Below are 14,697 nucleotides of genomic sequence, written 5' to 3' on the forward strand. Positions count from 1 at the left end.
AATAGAAACGGTACAGAACAGCTCCCGGAGCCACGACAGAGACCAAAAACACAGCGTACCCCATTCTGGAAGGGCTGAACCAGCAGGGAGAATCAGCAGCGGGCGCGCGCTTCCCCAGGCCGGGCCGGCTGGGAGAATTGGACAGGCAGTCTCCTCAAGTCGTGGCAACTGGTGTCCCCTCCCCACGCACGGCTCCCCGGCCGGCTGGGAGAATTGGATTGGAGGTCCCCCAAGCCGCGGAGACCGGCGACCGGGGTCCCTTCCACACACGTGGCTTCCTGGTCTGGCTGGGAATGTTGGATAGGCACTCCCCCAAGTCGCGGCAGCCGGTGCCCCCCCGCCACACTTGGCATCCTGAGCCAGCTGGGAGATTCGGATTGGCACTCCCCCAAACTGCAGCAGCCGGCTGGGAGATCCGGATCAGCACTCCCCCAAGCCGCTTCGGCTGGTGACCCTCCCACACAGCAAGAGTTTTCCAAAGTTAAAGGAGCCACAGCATCTTTTACTGGTGGGACCCGCAGACAGACGAGTGCCATGAGCGCCACCTACTGGGCAGGATAAGAAAAACAGAGCCCAGAGATTTCACAGAAAAATCTTTCAACCTGCTGGGTCCCACACCCAGGGAAATCTGATTAAATGCCCAGACGCCAGCAGAAAATAATGGATCACACTCGGAAAATTGAAGATATGGCCCAGTCAAAGGAACAAACCAATAGTTCAAATGAGATACAGGAACTGAACAACTAATGCTGAATATACGAACAGAAATGGAAAACCTCTTCAAAAACCAAATCAATAAATTGAGGGAGAACATGAAGAAGACATGGGCTGAACAAAAAGAAGAAATAGAAAATCTGAAAAAACAAATCACAGAACTTATGGGAGTGCAGGACAAACTAGAAAAGATGGATAAAACAATGGATACCTACAATGATAGATTTCAAGAGACAGAAGCTAGAATTAGTGAACTGGAGGATGGAACACCTGAATTCCAAAAAGAAACAAAAACTATAGGGAAAAGAATGGAAAAATTTGAGCAGGGGATCAGGGAACTGAATGACAATATGAAGCGCACAAATATACGTGTTGTGGGTGTCCCAGAAGGAGAAGAGAAGGGAAAAGGAGGAAAAAAACTAATGGAAGAAATTATCACTGAAAATTTCCCAACTCTTATGAAAGACCTAAAATTACAGATCCAAGAAGTGCAGCGCACCCCAAAGAGAATAGATCCAAATAGGCATTCTCCAAGACACTTACTAGTTAGAATGTCAGAGGTCAAATAGAAAGAAAGGATCTTGAAAGCAGCAAGAGAAAAACAATCCATCACATACAAGGGAAACCCAATAAGACTATGTGTAGATTTCTCAGCAGAAACCATGGAAGCTAGAAGACAGTGGGATGATACATTTAAATTACTAAAAGAGAAAAACTGCTATCCAAGAATTCTATATCCAGCAAAATTGTCCTTCAAAAATGAGGGAGAAATTAAAACATTCTCAGACAAAAAGTCACTGAGAGAATTTGTGACCAAGAGACCAGCTCTGCAAGAAATACTAAAGGGAGCACTAGTCAGATACGAAAAGACAGAAGAGAGAGGTATGGAGAAGAGTGTAGAAAGAAGGAAAATCAGATATGATATATATAATACCAAAGGCAAAATGTTAGAGGAAAATATTATCCAAACAGTAATAACACTAAATGTTAATGGATTGAATTCCCCAATCAAAAGACATAGACTGACAGAATGGATTAAAAAACAGGATCCTTTTATATGCTGTCTACAGGAAACATATCTTAGACCCAAAGATAAACATAGGTTGAAAGTGAAAGGTTGGGGAAAGATATTTCATGCAAATAACAACCAGAAAAGAGCAGGAGTAGCTATACTAATATCCAACAAATTAGACTTCAAATGTAAAACAGTTAAAAGAGACAAAGAAGGACACTATCTACTAATAAAAGGAACAATTAAACAAGAAGACATAACAATGATAAATATTTATGCACCGAACCAGAATGCCACAAAATACGTGAGGAATACACTGCAAACACTGAAAATGGAAATAGACACATATACCATAATAGTTGGAGACTTCAATTCACCACTCACATCAATGGACAGAACATCTAGACAGAGGATCAATAAAGAAATAGAGAATTTGAATATTACAATAAATGAGCTAGACTTAACAGACATTTATAGGACATTACACCCCACAACAGCAGGATACACCTTTTTCTCAAGTGCTCATGGATCATTCTCAAAGATAGACCATATGCTGGGTCACAAAGCAAGTCTCAACAAATTTAAAAAGATTGAAATCATACACAACACTTTCTCGGATCATAAAAGAATGAAGTTGGAAATCAATAATAGGCGGAGTGCCAGAAAATTCACAAATACATGGAGGCTCAACAACACACTCTTAAACAACCAGTGGGTCGAAGAAGAAATTGCAAGAGAAATTAGTAAATATCTCGAGGCAAATGAAAACGAAAACACAACATAGCAAAACCTATGGGACGCAGCAAAGGCAGTGCTAAGAGGGAAATTTATTGCCCTAAATGCCTATATCAGAAAAGAAGAAATGGCAAAAATGCAGGAATTAACTGTCCACTTGGAAGAACTGGAGAAAGAACAGCAAACTGACCCCAAAGCAAGCAAAAGGAAAGAAATAACAAAGATTAGAGCAGAAATAAATGAAATTGAAAACATGAAAACAATAGAGAAAATCAATAAGACCAGAAGTTGGTTCTATGAGAAAATCAATAAGATTGATGGGCCCTTAGCAAGATTGACAAAAAGAAGAAGAGAGAGGATGCAAATAAATAACATCAGAAATGGAAGAGGAGACATAACCACTGACCTCACAGAAATAAAGGAGGTAATAACAGGATACTATGAACAACTTTACGCTAATAAATACAACAATTTAGAGGAAATGGACAGGTTCCTGGAAAGGCATGAACAACCAACTTTGACTCAAGAAGAAATAGATGACCTCAACAAACCAATCACAAGTAAAGAAATTGAATCAGTCATTCAAAAGCTTCCTAAAAAGAAAAGTCCAGGACCAGAAGGCTACACATGTGAATTCTACCAAACATTCCAGAAAGAATTACTACCAACTCTCCTCAAACTCTTCAAAAAAATCAAAGTGGAGGGAAAGCTACCTAATTCATTCTATGAAGCCAACATCACCCTCATACCAAAACCAGGCAAAGATATTACAAAAAAAGAAAACTACAGACCAATCTCTCTAATGAATATAGATGCAAAAATCCTCAACAAAATTCTAGCAAATCGAATCCAGCAACACATTAAAAGAATTATACATCACGAACAAGTAGGATTCATCCCAGGTATGCAAGGATGGTTCAACATAAGAAAATCAATTAATGTAATACACCATATCAACAAATCAAAGCAGAAAAATCACATGATCATCTCAATTGATGCAGAGAAGGCATTTGACAAGATTCAACATCCTTTCCTGTTGAAAACACTTCAAAGGATAGGAATACAAGGGAACTTCCTTAAAATGATAAGGGGAATATATGAAAAACCCACAGCTAATATCATCCTCAATGGGGAAAAATTGAAAACTTTCCCCCTAAGATCAGGAACAAGACAAGGATGTCCATTATCACCACTATTATTCAACATCATGTTGGAGGTTCTAGCCAGAGCAATTAGACAAGAAAAAGAAATACAAGGCATCAAAATTGGAAAGGAAGAAGTAAAACTATAACTGTTTGCAGATGATATGACACTATATGTCGAAAACCCAGAAAAATCCACAGCAAAACTACTAGAGCTAGTAAATGAGTACAGCAAAGTAGCAGGTTACAAGATCAACATTCAAAAATCTGTAGCATTTCTATACACGAGCAATGAACAAGCTGAGGGAGAAATAAGAAAAGAATTCCATTTACATTTGCAACTAAAAGAATAAAATACCTAGGAATAAATTTAACTAAAGAGACAAAAAACCTATACAAAGAAAACTACAAAAAACTATTAAAAGAAATCACAGAAGAGCTAAATAGATGGAAGGGCATACCGTGTTCACGGATTGGAAGACTAAATATAGTTAAGATGTCAATCCTACCTAAATTGATATACAGATTCAATGCAATACCAATCAAAATCCCAACAACTTATTTTTCAGAAATAGAAAAACCAATAAGCAAATTTATCTGGAAGGGCAGGGTGCCCCAAATTGCTAAAAGTATCTTGAGGAAAAAAAACGAAGCTGGAGGTCTCACACTGCCAGACTTTAAGGCATATTATGAAGCCACAGTGGTCAAAACAGCATGGTATTGGCATAAAGATAGATATATCGACCAATGGAATCGAATAGAGTGCTCAGATATAGACCCTCTCATCTATGGACATTTGATCTTTGATAAGGCAGTCAAGCCAACTCACCTGGGACAGAACAGTCTCTTCAATAAATGGTGCCTAGAGAACTGGATATCCATATGCAAAAGAATGAAAGAGGACCCGTATCTCACACCCTATACAAAAGTTAACTCAAAATGGATCAAAGATCTAAACATTACGTCTAAGACCATAAAACAGTTAGAGGAAAATGTAGGGAGATATCTTATGAATCTTACAATTGGAGGCGGTTTTATGGACCTTAAACCTAAAGCAAGAGCACTGAAGAAATAAATAAATAAATGGGAACTCCTCAAAATTAAACACTTTTGTGCATCAAAGAACTTCATCAAGAAAGTAGAATGACAGCCTACACAATGGGAGACAATATTTGGAAACGACATATCAGATAAAGGTCTAGTATCCAGAATTTATAAAGAGATTGTTCAACTCAACAACAAAAAGACAGCCAACCCAATTACAAAATGGGAAAAAGACTTGAACAGACACCTCTCAGAGGAGGAAATACAAATGGCCAAAAGGCACATGAAGAGATGCTCAATGTCCCTGGCCATTAGAGAAATGCAAATTAAAACCACAATGAGATATCATCTCACACCCACCAGAATGGCCATTATCAACAAAACAGAAAATGACAAGTGCTGGAGAGGATGCGGAGAAAGAGGCACACTTATCCACTGTTGGTGGGAATGTCAAATGGTGCAACCACTGTGGAAGGCAATTTGGCGGTTCCTCAAAAAACTGAATATAGAATTGCCATATGACCCAGCAATACCATTGCTAGGTATCTACTCAAAGGACTTAAGGACAAAGACACAAACGGACATTTGCTCACCAATGTTTGTAGCAGCATTATTTACAATTGCAAAGAGATGGAAACAGCCAAAATGTCCATCAACAGACGAGTGGCTAAACAAACTGTGGTATATACATACAATGGAATATTATGCAGCTTTAAGACAAGATAAACTTATGAAGCATGTAATAACATGGATGAACCTAGAGAACATTATGCTGAGTGAGACTAGCCATAAACTAAAGGACAAATACTGTATGGTCCCACTGATGTGAACCGACATTCGAGAATAAATTTGGAATATGTCATGGTAACAGAGACCAGCAGGAGTTAGAAACAGGGTAAGATGGTGGGTAGTTGGAGCTGAAGGGATACAGACTGTGCAACAGGACTAGATACAAAAACTCAAAAATGGACAGCACAATGATACCTAATTGTAATGTAATTATGTTAAAACACTGAATGAAGCTGCAAAAAAAAAAAATTAACAAACAAAACATTTAGAAATCATTCCATTCTACATATATAATCAGTAATTCTTACAAATGTTAAAATAAATTCAGTTTGAAATAGTGGTAAATGAAAGCGAGGGGTAAAGGGTATGGTACGTATAGTTTTTTTTTCTCTATTATCATTTTATTTCTTTTTCCGTTGTCTTTTTATTTCTTTTTCTAAATCGATGCAAATGTACTAAGAAATGATGAATATGCAACTATGTGATGTTATTAAGGAACTATCTTTGAGGAGACCATTGGTTGGACTTACTGGACAAATACTTTAAATCTATTTTTTTTTAAATAAAAAGCTATTTAAAATAGGTTGAAAGAGCTAAAAGGAAGCATATCTAAGGTACTAAAGGACACTAGTAAGGAGACAGAAAATATCAATAAAGAGATAGAAATTATAAAAAGGTACCAAATAAAAATTCTGAAGCTAAACAGCACAATAACTGAAATGAAAACACCCTAGAAGGGCTCAAGAGCGGATTTGATTATAGAGAAGAAAGATTCAGTGAACTTGAAAACAAGTAGTTGGTATCATCCAGTCTGAGGAATAGAAAGAAAAAAGTGTAATGAAAATGAACAGAGCCTCAAGAACTGTGGGCCCCAAGCTTGCCAATATAAGTATAGTAGGAGTACCAGGAGAAGAGAGAGAAAGAAGAAAATATATTCAAGTAATATGCTTGGAGCTACAAGCCGTTTAGTGCTGACCTTGCTTCTAGTAGAGGCAAAAATGCTAGAAGATGGAGCTGGAGAAAGAGGGAGAAGTGGGATTATGGAGAGATATATGCCATGTAATGGAACGTCAATTTCATTTTATGGGCAATTGAGAACCACATGGGTTTGAAGCTGAGGATGATGGTCAGACTCAGAAGAGAAAGAAATATCCTTCTTCTCAAGAAATTTATGGATTCATAAATCAATTTTCTCTTTATGGGAAATTTATTATCCTCAGTCCTTTAAAATCCCAGAATTGAGGGATAAAGAAAAAATTTGTTGAACATCATACCAGTGCCAAAGTGATACCAAAATCTCAAAAAAAAAAAAAAAATTACAGCAAGGGTTCTTTTCATAGAACTTGTTTCACAAGCAAGTTGAGACTATGAATTCTGAGTTCTGAGTCTGATCTTTGAAGTATCTATTTTAAGGACTGGAACATTTTAGCAAGCTATCTCTATAACAACAGGTTAGCATGTGTAGGAGGAGGATATTTTGTATACTCCGTATGACCTGAGTAAGATCACTCAAGTGGTCACAAATAAAGTATTTATCATAATGGAAATTAACCTTTTGTTTTCTTCTCATTGCTTAGGTGCCTTTTGGTTGGCATTATGAAATGTTTAACACATGAAAGCACCTCTTTTGAAGTTGCTACAATGATCACAGAAAAATATAACTTTCCTCTTAGTGAACCAAATGAAGCAAATTATAGTGAGGGCTAAGAAGAAGAAAATTACATGTTGTCATCAATTTAGACAATAGAATAATAATTTTAATAAAAATTCTCCCTATTAATTTTGTCAGTCGCTTTCCTTCTATGCATTACTTTTGCATGACTAACTATCCTGATTGTCTAGATAGGATCACATTAAAAGTTTTGTTCTTAGACAAAGGTTTTCTAAGAGAGCTCATAGAATTTAGTATTCGCATTAATTTATCAAAAAATATAATGAAAGTGCAGGTAAAAACTCAAAGTATCTGAGAAGACACATAATTTGAAAAATCTAACAGTGCAATGGATCTAAAATTTCATGTGCTACAGGATCACCTAAGAGTAACGTACAAATATCCCAGCCTCCACCTCTTTTGTTCTCAAAAGGGGAAGTAGTATCTACATTTTTAAGAAATCCCACAGGTGTTCTGAAGCATCCCCAAAGTTGGGAATCATGGTTAGCAAATTTAAAAAAAAGTCATCCTTTGTCACTTTGGATAACTGATTTTGAAATTTGCAGCAAAAACAAAAATGCCTCTTTGCTGCATGGTTAAACCTACAGATATCACAAATGTTAAATTCTCCGTTAAGGTATGCACGTTGTCTACAAGAGCTTTATTTACAAAGATGGACACATAGCAACTAGTATATTTAAGCAACTCAATATGATAATGGAGACATTAATGAAAAGTAAAATTTACTATAGTTTGATACAGGAATGCCAAATATAAATCTAGATATGCTTATTAAAATGAGATCACAGCTATATGGCTGTGCAAATGCTTTTAAAATAGTGATTTTATACTAAAAATGAAGCATGTATGCATTGAAGTGATATTTCAGAAAGTATGTAGAAAGATAAGGTGCCAAACATTATTTTAATGTGAGAAATAGAAAAGTAATTGCCTCTAAAATGGGATTTCATGTCTCTGGAATCAATGATTTAGTGTTTTGTTTTGTTTTCTTTTCTTTTCTTTTCTTTTCTGTAAACTTGTGTAACGTGAAAGAAGTAAATCTACCTCAAACAAACACACATTTCAAGTTTTGAGGTGTTATGAAACCTTAATGCTTCTGTGCAGTACACACATTTAACATTGATTATACATGTAATTCAGTACATTTGGGAAGGGTTCTTTCACTATATTTAAACTTTTTTTTAGTAATGATAAAAAGTTTCTACTTCCCCAGAAACATTCTGTTAAATTAAGTAACCAAGAGAATTTATTTAAGGACAGTATGCATCCTGTGACATCTGGTTTGCTTAATGACACCAATAAGGCCATGAGGTTTACATAATTCTGGTGGAACCATCAGGGTATTGCAAAATAGAAATGACAAGAGGGACTGGAAGGCAAGGATTCCACAATCAGCTCCTGCTTAGCTCAAACGGTCATCGTCTCCTCTGTCAGATTTTCTCAGAAATGTTCTCCCCCAGGCTATTGCAAGATTCTAGTCCCTGCTCTTCCAATTCAGTTGTGCCACCCTCGAACAGATACAGTGTGTAATTTTCTGAGTGTACCAAATCAAAATCTGGAGCCTGGAACTTCACTAAAGTTTGAAAATGTCAGAATGATTTCCTCAGGCTCTGTGTTGCAGTGAAACACAGCTAGCCCTATGTTTATATTGGACTGACTGGTAGCAAATATACTAAACTGTGTATTTGAGACTATTGAAATAAGAGGCAAGGCACTGTGAATCAGAGCAGCAGTCTCATGTAAAACTGGGTTTAAATCCTGACTCTAATGCTCAGGCTATGTGACCTTAATGATTGGCTATAAGCCTTTTTCCTCACCTGAAAATGGTGGTAATAATAATATGTATCTTGATGATTCTTGATATGAGTAAATATAAATACATGTAACGTACTTAAAAACTGTCTGGTATAGAATAAACACTCAAATATCTATAAGAATAAAAGGTATGTGGGCAGAATCCAGAATCATTCTTTCCAAGTATATTAGACAAATATTTGGTGCAATGAAAGTGGCAGGTTATATAAAAATTGTGAGCACCCATGAAATTTTGAGAAACACTTAATAAGGTCCTAGAAAAACTATGGTTTGTGTTTAGGATGTTGTCCTAGTTTGTGAGCTGCCAGCATGTGATATACCAGAAATGGAAGGGCTTTTAAAAAAGGGAAATTTATTGAATTGCAAGTTTACATATTCTAAGGCTGTGAAAATGTTCTAATTAAAGCAAGGCTATAGAAATGTCCAATCTAAGGCATCCAGGGAAAGATACCTTGGTTCAAGAAGGCTGATGGAGTTCAGGGTTTCTCTCTCAAGTGAGAAGGCACATGGCGAACATGGTGATGTCTGCTAGCTTTCTCACCAGGCTTCTTGTTTTCACGAAGCTCCTGTGGGTGGGGTGGGGGGGTGGCATTTTTCTTCTTCTCCAAAGGTCTCTGGCTGCATGGGCACTGAAGTTTTTTGGAAATGATTCCCTCTTGAAGGGTTCCAGTAAACAATTCCACTTTGAATGGGGAGAAGCATGTTTCCATGGAAACCATCTAATCAAAAGTTACCACATACAATTGGGTGAGTCACATCTCCATGGAAACAATTGTTTGTCACCCATCCCCTTACATTTACTTAATTTTTCACTTCCATTATAGATATATGGCAGTTTCCCTAAGTAATTTTCCAAATGACTTAGGTCAGCATCTTAATCCCCCACCTCATTCAGTGATTTGTTTTGTATATTTGTAATACAGCTAGATGCTTTTGTCACATTCAGCATTCTATCCTGAGATCCTCAGACCTCCTAAATGACTTCTTAAAATTTTTCATGTGTTAAAGTTCACTCCCTGCACTGTAAAGTTCTATGAGTTTGACAAATGCTTAATGTCTTGTAGTCACCATAACAGCATCATAAGAATGGTTTTGCCACCGTAAAAAAATCTCCCATGCTTCATCTAGACAACCTCCCTCACAATAATCTGTTTACCCTCTCTAGCTTTGCTTTTCCACATATTGTATAACTGGAATCACATTGCATGTAGCTTTTTGTGTATGCATGCTATTATGGCAGGGCCACATTTCATTATTTTTCCATGTGATAATCCCGTTATTGCAGCACCATTTGTTGAAATTTTTTTTTGGTTGCTTCTTTGTTTGTTTTGTTTTTTTGGGGAAGTGCATGGACTAGGACTCGAATCCACATCTCCCACATGGCAGGCAAGAATTCTACCATTGACCTATCTTTGCAGCCCCCATCCTTTTTTGTTGCAGCCCCATCCTTTGTGTGTGTGTGTGTGTGTGTGTGTGTTTGTGTGTGTGTGTGTGTAGCTTTTCAGACTGACTTATTTCACTTAACAACATGCATTTAAGATTCATTTATGTCTTTGCGTGGCTTTATAGCTCATTTCTTTTTATTAAATACTATTTCATTGTATAAATGCACCACAGTTTGTTTATGCACTCATCTATTAAAGGACCTCTTGGTTGGGTTGCTCTCAATTTTTGGCAATTAAAAATAAAGCTGCTATAAATATGAGCAAATTATGTGAGGACATAAGTTTTGAAATCATTTGCTAAATGCATGGTTACAGTTACAATACTGTATGGCAAGGCTATGATCAACTTTGGAAGAAACTGCCAAATTGTCTTCCAAAGTAGTTACACTATTTTGCATTCCCACCACAAGGAATGAGAGTTTCTGTTGTTCCATGTCCTTACCAGTAATTTGCATTTCCAGTGATTTGGGCAATAGATATATAGTGGTATTTAATTCCTATTTTTACTTTGCAATTCTCCAATAACAAATGATGTTGAACCTCTTGTCTACATATTCTTAAACTGCTATCTTTTAAACGTTCCTGGTGAGATGTCTGTTCTTATATTTTGCCCATTTTTTTATTGTGCTATTTGTGTTTTTACTTTTGAGTTTTAATAATTTTTAAAGGTTCTTTATCAGATATATGTTTTGCAAACATTTTATTCCAGTCTGTGGCTTGTCTTTTCATTCTCCCTCTGTGTCTTTTGCAGAACAGAAGTTTTTAATTTGAATAAAATCCAACATCAATTTTTTCTTTCGTGGATTGTGATATTGGTGTTGTGTTTCAAACTTATCACCAAACCAAAGATTCTGTAGTTTTTGTCCCTTATTTTCTTCATAAAGTTTTATAGTTTTGAATTTTACATTTAGGTATATGATCAATTTTGAGTTAATTATGTGTGAGGTATAAAAGTTTGCATTTAGGTTAATTTTTTTTTGCTTATGGGCCTCCAGTTGTTCCAACACAACTTGTTGGAAAGTCTGTTATTTCTCTATTGAATTGCCTTTGCACCTTTATCAAAGATCAATTGGCTGTATTGGTGCATGTCTATCCCTGGGCTCTGCATTCTATCCATTGATCTATGTGTCTATTCTTTCACCAATACCATACAGTCTGTATTAGTGTAACTTTTTTGGTTTATATGTCTTCCATCTGTTTCCTTCTTCTATCTCGTATCATCTAATTTAGGTCATTTTCCTTTCCTAACAACTTTAGAATTAGGTTGTCAACATCTACAAAATAGCTGCTGAAAATTTGATTGGGAATCCATCAAATCTATAGTTCAAGTTGGAAAAAGGTGATATCTTAACACTTGAATTTCTAACCCATGAACATGAAATATCTCCATTAATTTTTTAATCTTTTTTTATCAGCATTTTGTAGTTTTCCACATATAGGTTCCCTACATATTTTCTTAAATTTATAAAATATTACATTTTATGCTACTGAAAAATGGCGTTTTTTTATTTTAAATTTTAATTCCTCACTGCTGGAAATAAGAAATAGATTGTATTGTGTATTAGCCTTGTATCCTGTGACTTTCATATACTCACTTAATTCCAGAAATTTTCTCGTCAATGTTTTGGGGTTTTCTACATAGAATTCATGCCATCTGTGAATAGAGCCCTTTCCAATATGTATAGCTTTTTTCTGTTTTCCTTTCTCTTCTTTTCTTAGGATATCCTAATGATCAAAGGGCTTACCCCCTTCCTAGGAATTGAGAGAGGATGGAGGACATTTTGACTTGTTCCAATTTAGGGGGAAAACCTACAGTTTCTGAGTATCATTGAGTATGATCTTAACTATAGGGTTGTTGTTGTTTTGTACATATTCTTTATCAAATTGAGGCAGTTCCACTCTATTCCAAATTTGTCAGAGTTATTTTTTACTAGCATTTCTGGTGGTGGATCCTTCTTTTTCACTGAGACCTCAAAAGGGCTGCCAGAGAAACATGTACATGTGTCCTCTCTGTATGTCTTGGGCTTTCTCACATTATGGGGGCTGGTTTCTAAGGGTATGCACCCCAAGCAAGAAAGCTTGATGGAAGTGGTATCAATTTGTAGGACAAACTCTCAGAAGGCATATAGTACATTCCATTCACTAGAAACAAGTCGCTAAACTAAGTCCATAGCCAAAGAAGAAAGGATTATTCTCTACCTCCTGATGAAATTGTAAAAACATTTATGGAAATGTTTTAGAATTCCTACAATGACTCATGCCTCAAGGTGGTAGCATTAACATTAGTACTTGTAGTGGATGGAAAACTCTGGCTACTTTAGAATAAACTAATCATGGTCTATTTTTGTTGTACTTCAGAAGCCTCTTACCACAAATATCTTGTTAAAGCTGTTTCTATATTTCGAATAAGATGAGTTCAGAGAAACCAACAGGGCATAGAACTTAGAAGTGATGATGCTAGAGAAGAATACAGAAGAAAGTGAAATAATGTAAGTTAAGATAAAGGACAAAAGAAGGCTCCTTGGGAGTTTTGACTTCTGATATCATCCATGTATTCTAGAATTCATTTACCCAAAGAGAAATCAAACTTATAACACATATTAAGTCCTTTACTTGGAAGTGAATTAGTCTCCTCACTGTGCTACTATTAAACAAATTAAGAGAAATCCTTTAGTCACATTTGCACCAGAACAATCTTCCATATGCAAAAAATAGAGAGAATTTGCATATTCAGACTCTGTCAGGGAGGAAAGCTAATCAATTAATCAACTTAATAAATTTTATTATTTCATCAACACAGATCCTCTTTGTACAGTGTTATGATAGGGAAGGTGAAGATTTAGTACATTGTCCCCAATGAATTACACTCTAAGTGGAGTAACGGAACATACATACAAACATAGCTGAGGAAGCATAGTTAAACTATGGTGTGTGAAAAGACAATAAATAATAAGGGAATTTTCAAGGGAATATAATTTAGGAAGGCTAAAAAATACAAAATATGTAAAATGCAGAGAAATCAGGGCTATTGGCAAAGCAGATTAGGTTCTAAGTCATTTTCCACACTGACTGTGTTAACTTGAGTAAACTATTTAACCTTTCTGGGTAATCAATTTGCTCAACTATTGAATGGGGTGATGATAAAATTTAAATCATACTATTGTGATAATTGAGTAATGAGTCTAGTATGGATCTTGGCAGAGTAGATTTTCAATTAGTAATAATTCCCTTCTCAGAATTTTGTGATATTTGCTTTTACAGTGGAAGGAGGAGAAGTGGAGGATCATTACAAGTAAAGAGAACATTGCAGCCTTTGAACAACAGTCTAGGATAGACTCCGCAAACATTTTCTGTAAAAGGCAAGATAGCAAATACTGGCATTGTGGAACAGATGGTCTCTGTCACAACTACTCATCTTTACCTCTGTAGCTCAAAGGCAACTATAGACAATACATAAATAAATGAGTTTTGATAAAACTATAAACTTTTTAAAAAATGAAAACAGGCAGTGGGCTGGATTTAGTCCATGGATCTAGATTTTCCTGAGCAAAATTGCTGGGATAAGCATTCATGAAAGTTATTTTGCAAATAAGTAAATAGGGCACATAAGGTAGAATAATGAGTTTCGGTAGGGTAAGGTGTCAAGTAAGATTGAAGAGAAAAAGCTACAGATGATACCGATCCTTGAATGTCAGGGTTGAGAGTTTAAAATTTAATGTGAAAGCAAAGTTGCATTAGAAAAAATTTAATTGTCTATTTATTGTTGAATAGTCATAAAGAAAGTAATATGAGCATAAAACCATCCCTTCAATGTAGCGACTGTGCATTTTTTCATGTTTTCTCTGTAGCATTCTGCTTACAGGCCTCCGTGTTCCCTGCACTTAGAGAGCTTCTGGAAGGCAAAGAACGTGACTGTTTTATATATACCTGTTCCTGAACACAGAATCTGGCACTTTACACACAAACACACAAATTTTGTTTTACAAAAGAAATGTCTTTTGGTAAAAAAAAAAAAATTACACAAATAAATACACATGTATACTTTCAGAGTTTATCCTCTGCTTATCTTGATTGACTTCATGTCCATAGAAATATGTTTTAAAATATGTTGTAATCAAATTTTATGCGCAATTTACTTTTTGGTTTTAAATTGAAAATTACATGGTAAGTACAATTCATATTATCAAACAGTTAGTGCAATTGTTTTTTGTCATGTCTGCATCATAAAATTGATAATTTATTAAATTGATAATCTCTAATTAACTTAATGAGTCTTTTATAGAGCGTTGAGTTATTTCCTTTTTTTTGCTATTATTAACTGCAATAAAA

At 35.8% G+C, this 14,697-nt stretch overlaps 1 protein-coding gene and 1 long non-coding RNA gene across 7 annotated transcripts in view; one reads left to right on the forward strand and one right to left on the reverse strand.

The window, feature by feature from the left end:
• The window catches only part of LOC143690229 (uncharacterized), a 42,338-nt gene extending 32,857 nt beyond the window's left edge, over positions 1 to 9,481 (reverse strand). Inside the window, exon 1 of the long non-coding RNA XR_013179048.1 lies at positions 9,375 to 9,481. This is a non-coding gene — a long non-coding RNA (uncharacterized LOC143690229). The remainder of the gene's footprint in view (positions 1 to 9,374) is intronic.
• The window catches only part of SYT1 (synaptotagmin 1), a 1,262,805-nt gene that overhangs the window by 585,193 nt on the left and 662,915 nt on the right, over positions 1 to 14,697 (forward strand). The gene's annotated exons all lie outside the window — the stretch shown is intronic.

Source organism: Tamandua tetradactyla, chromosome 7, assembly GCF_023851605.1.
Source record: "Tamandua tetradactyla isolate mTamTet1 chromosome 7, mTamTet1.pri, whole genome shotgun sequence".
NCBI lineage: Eukaryota > Metazoa > Chordata > Mammalia > Pilosa > Myrmecophagidae > Tamandua > Tamandua tetradactyla.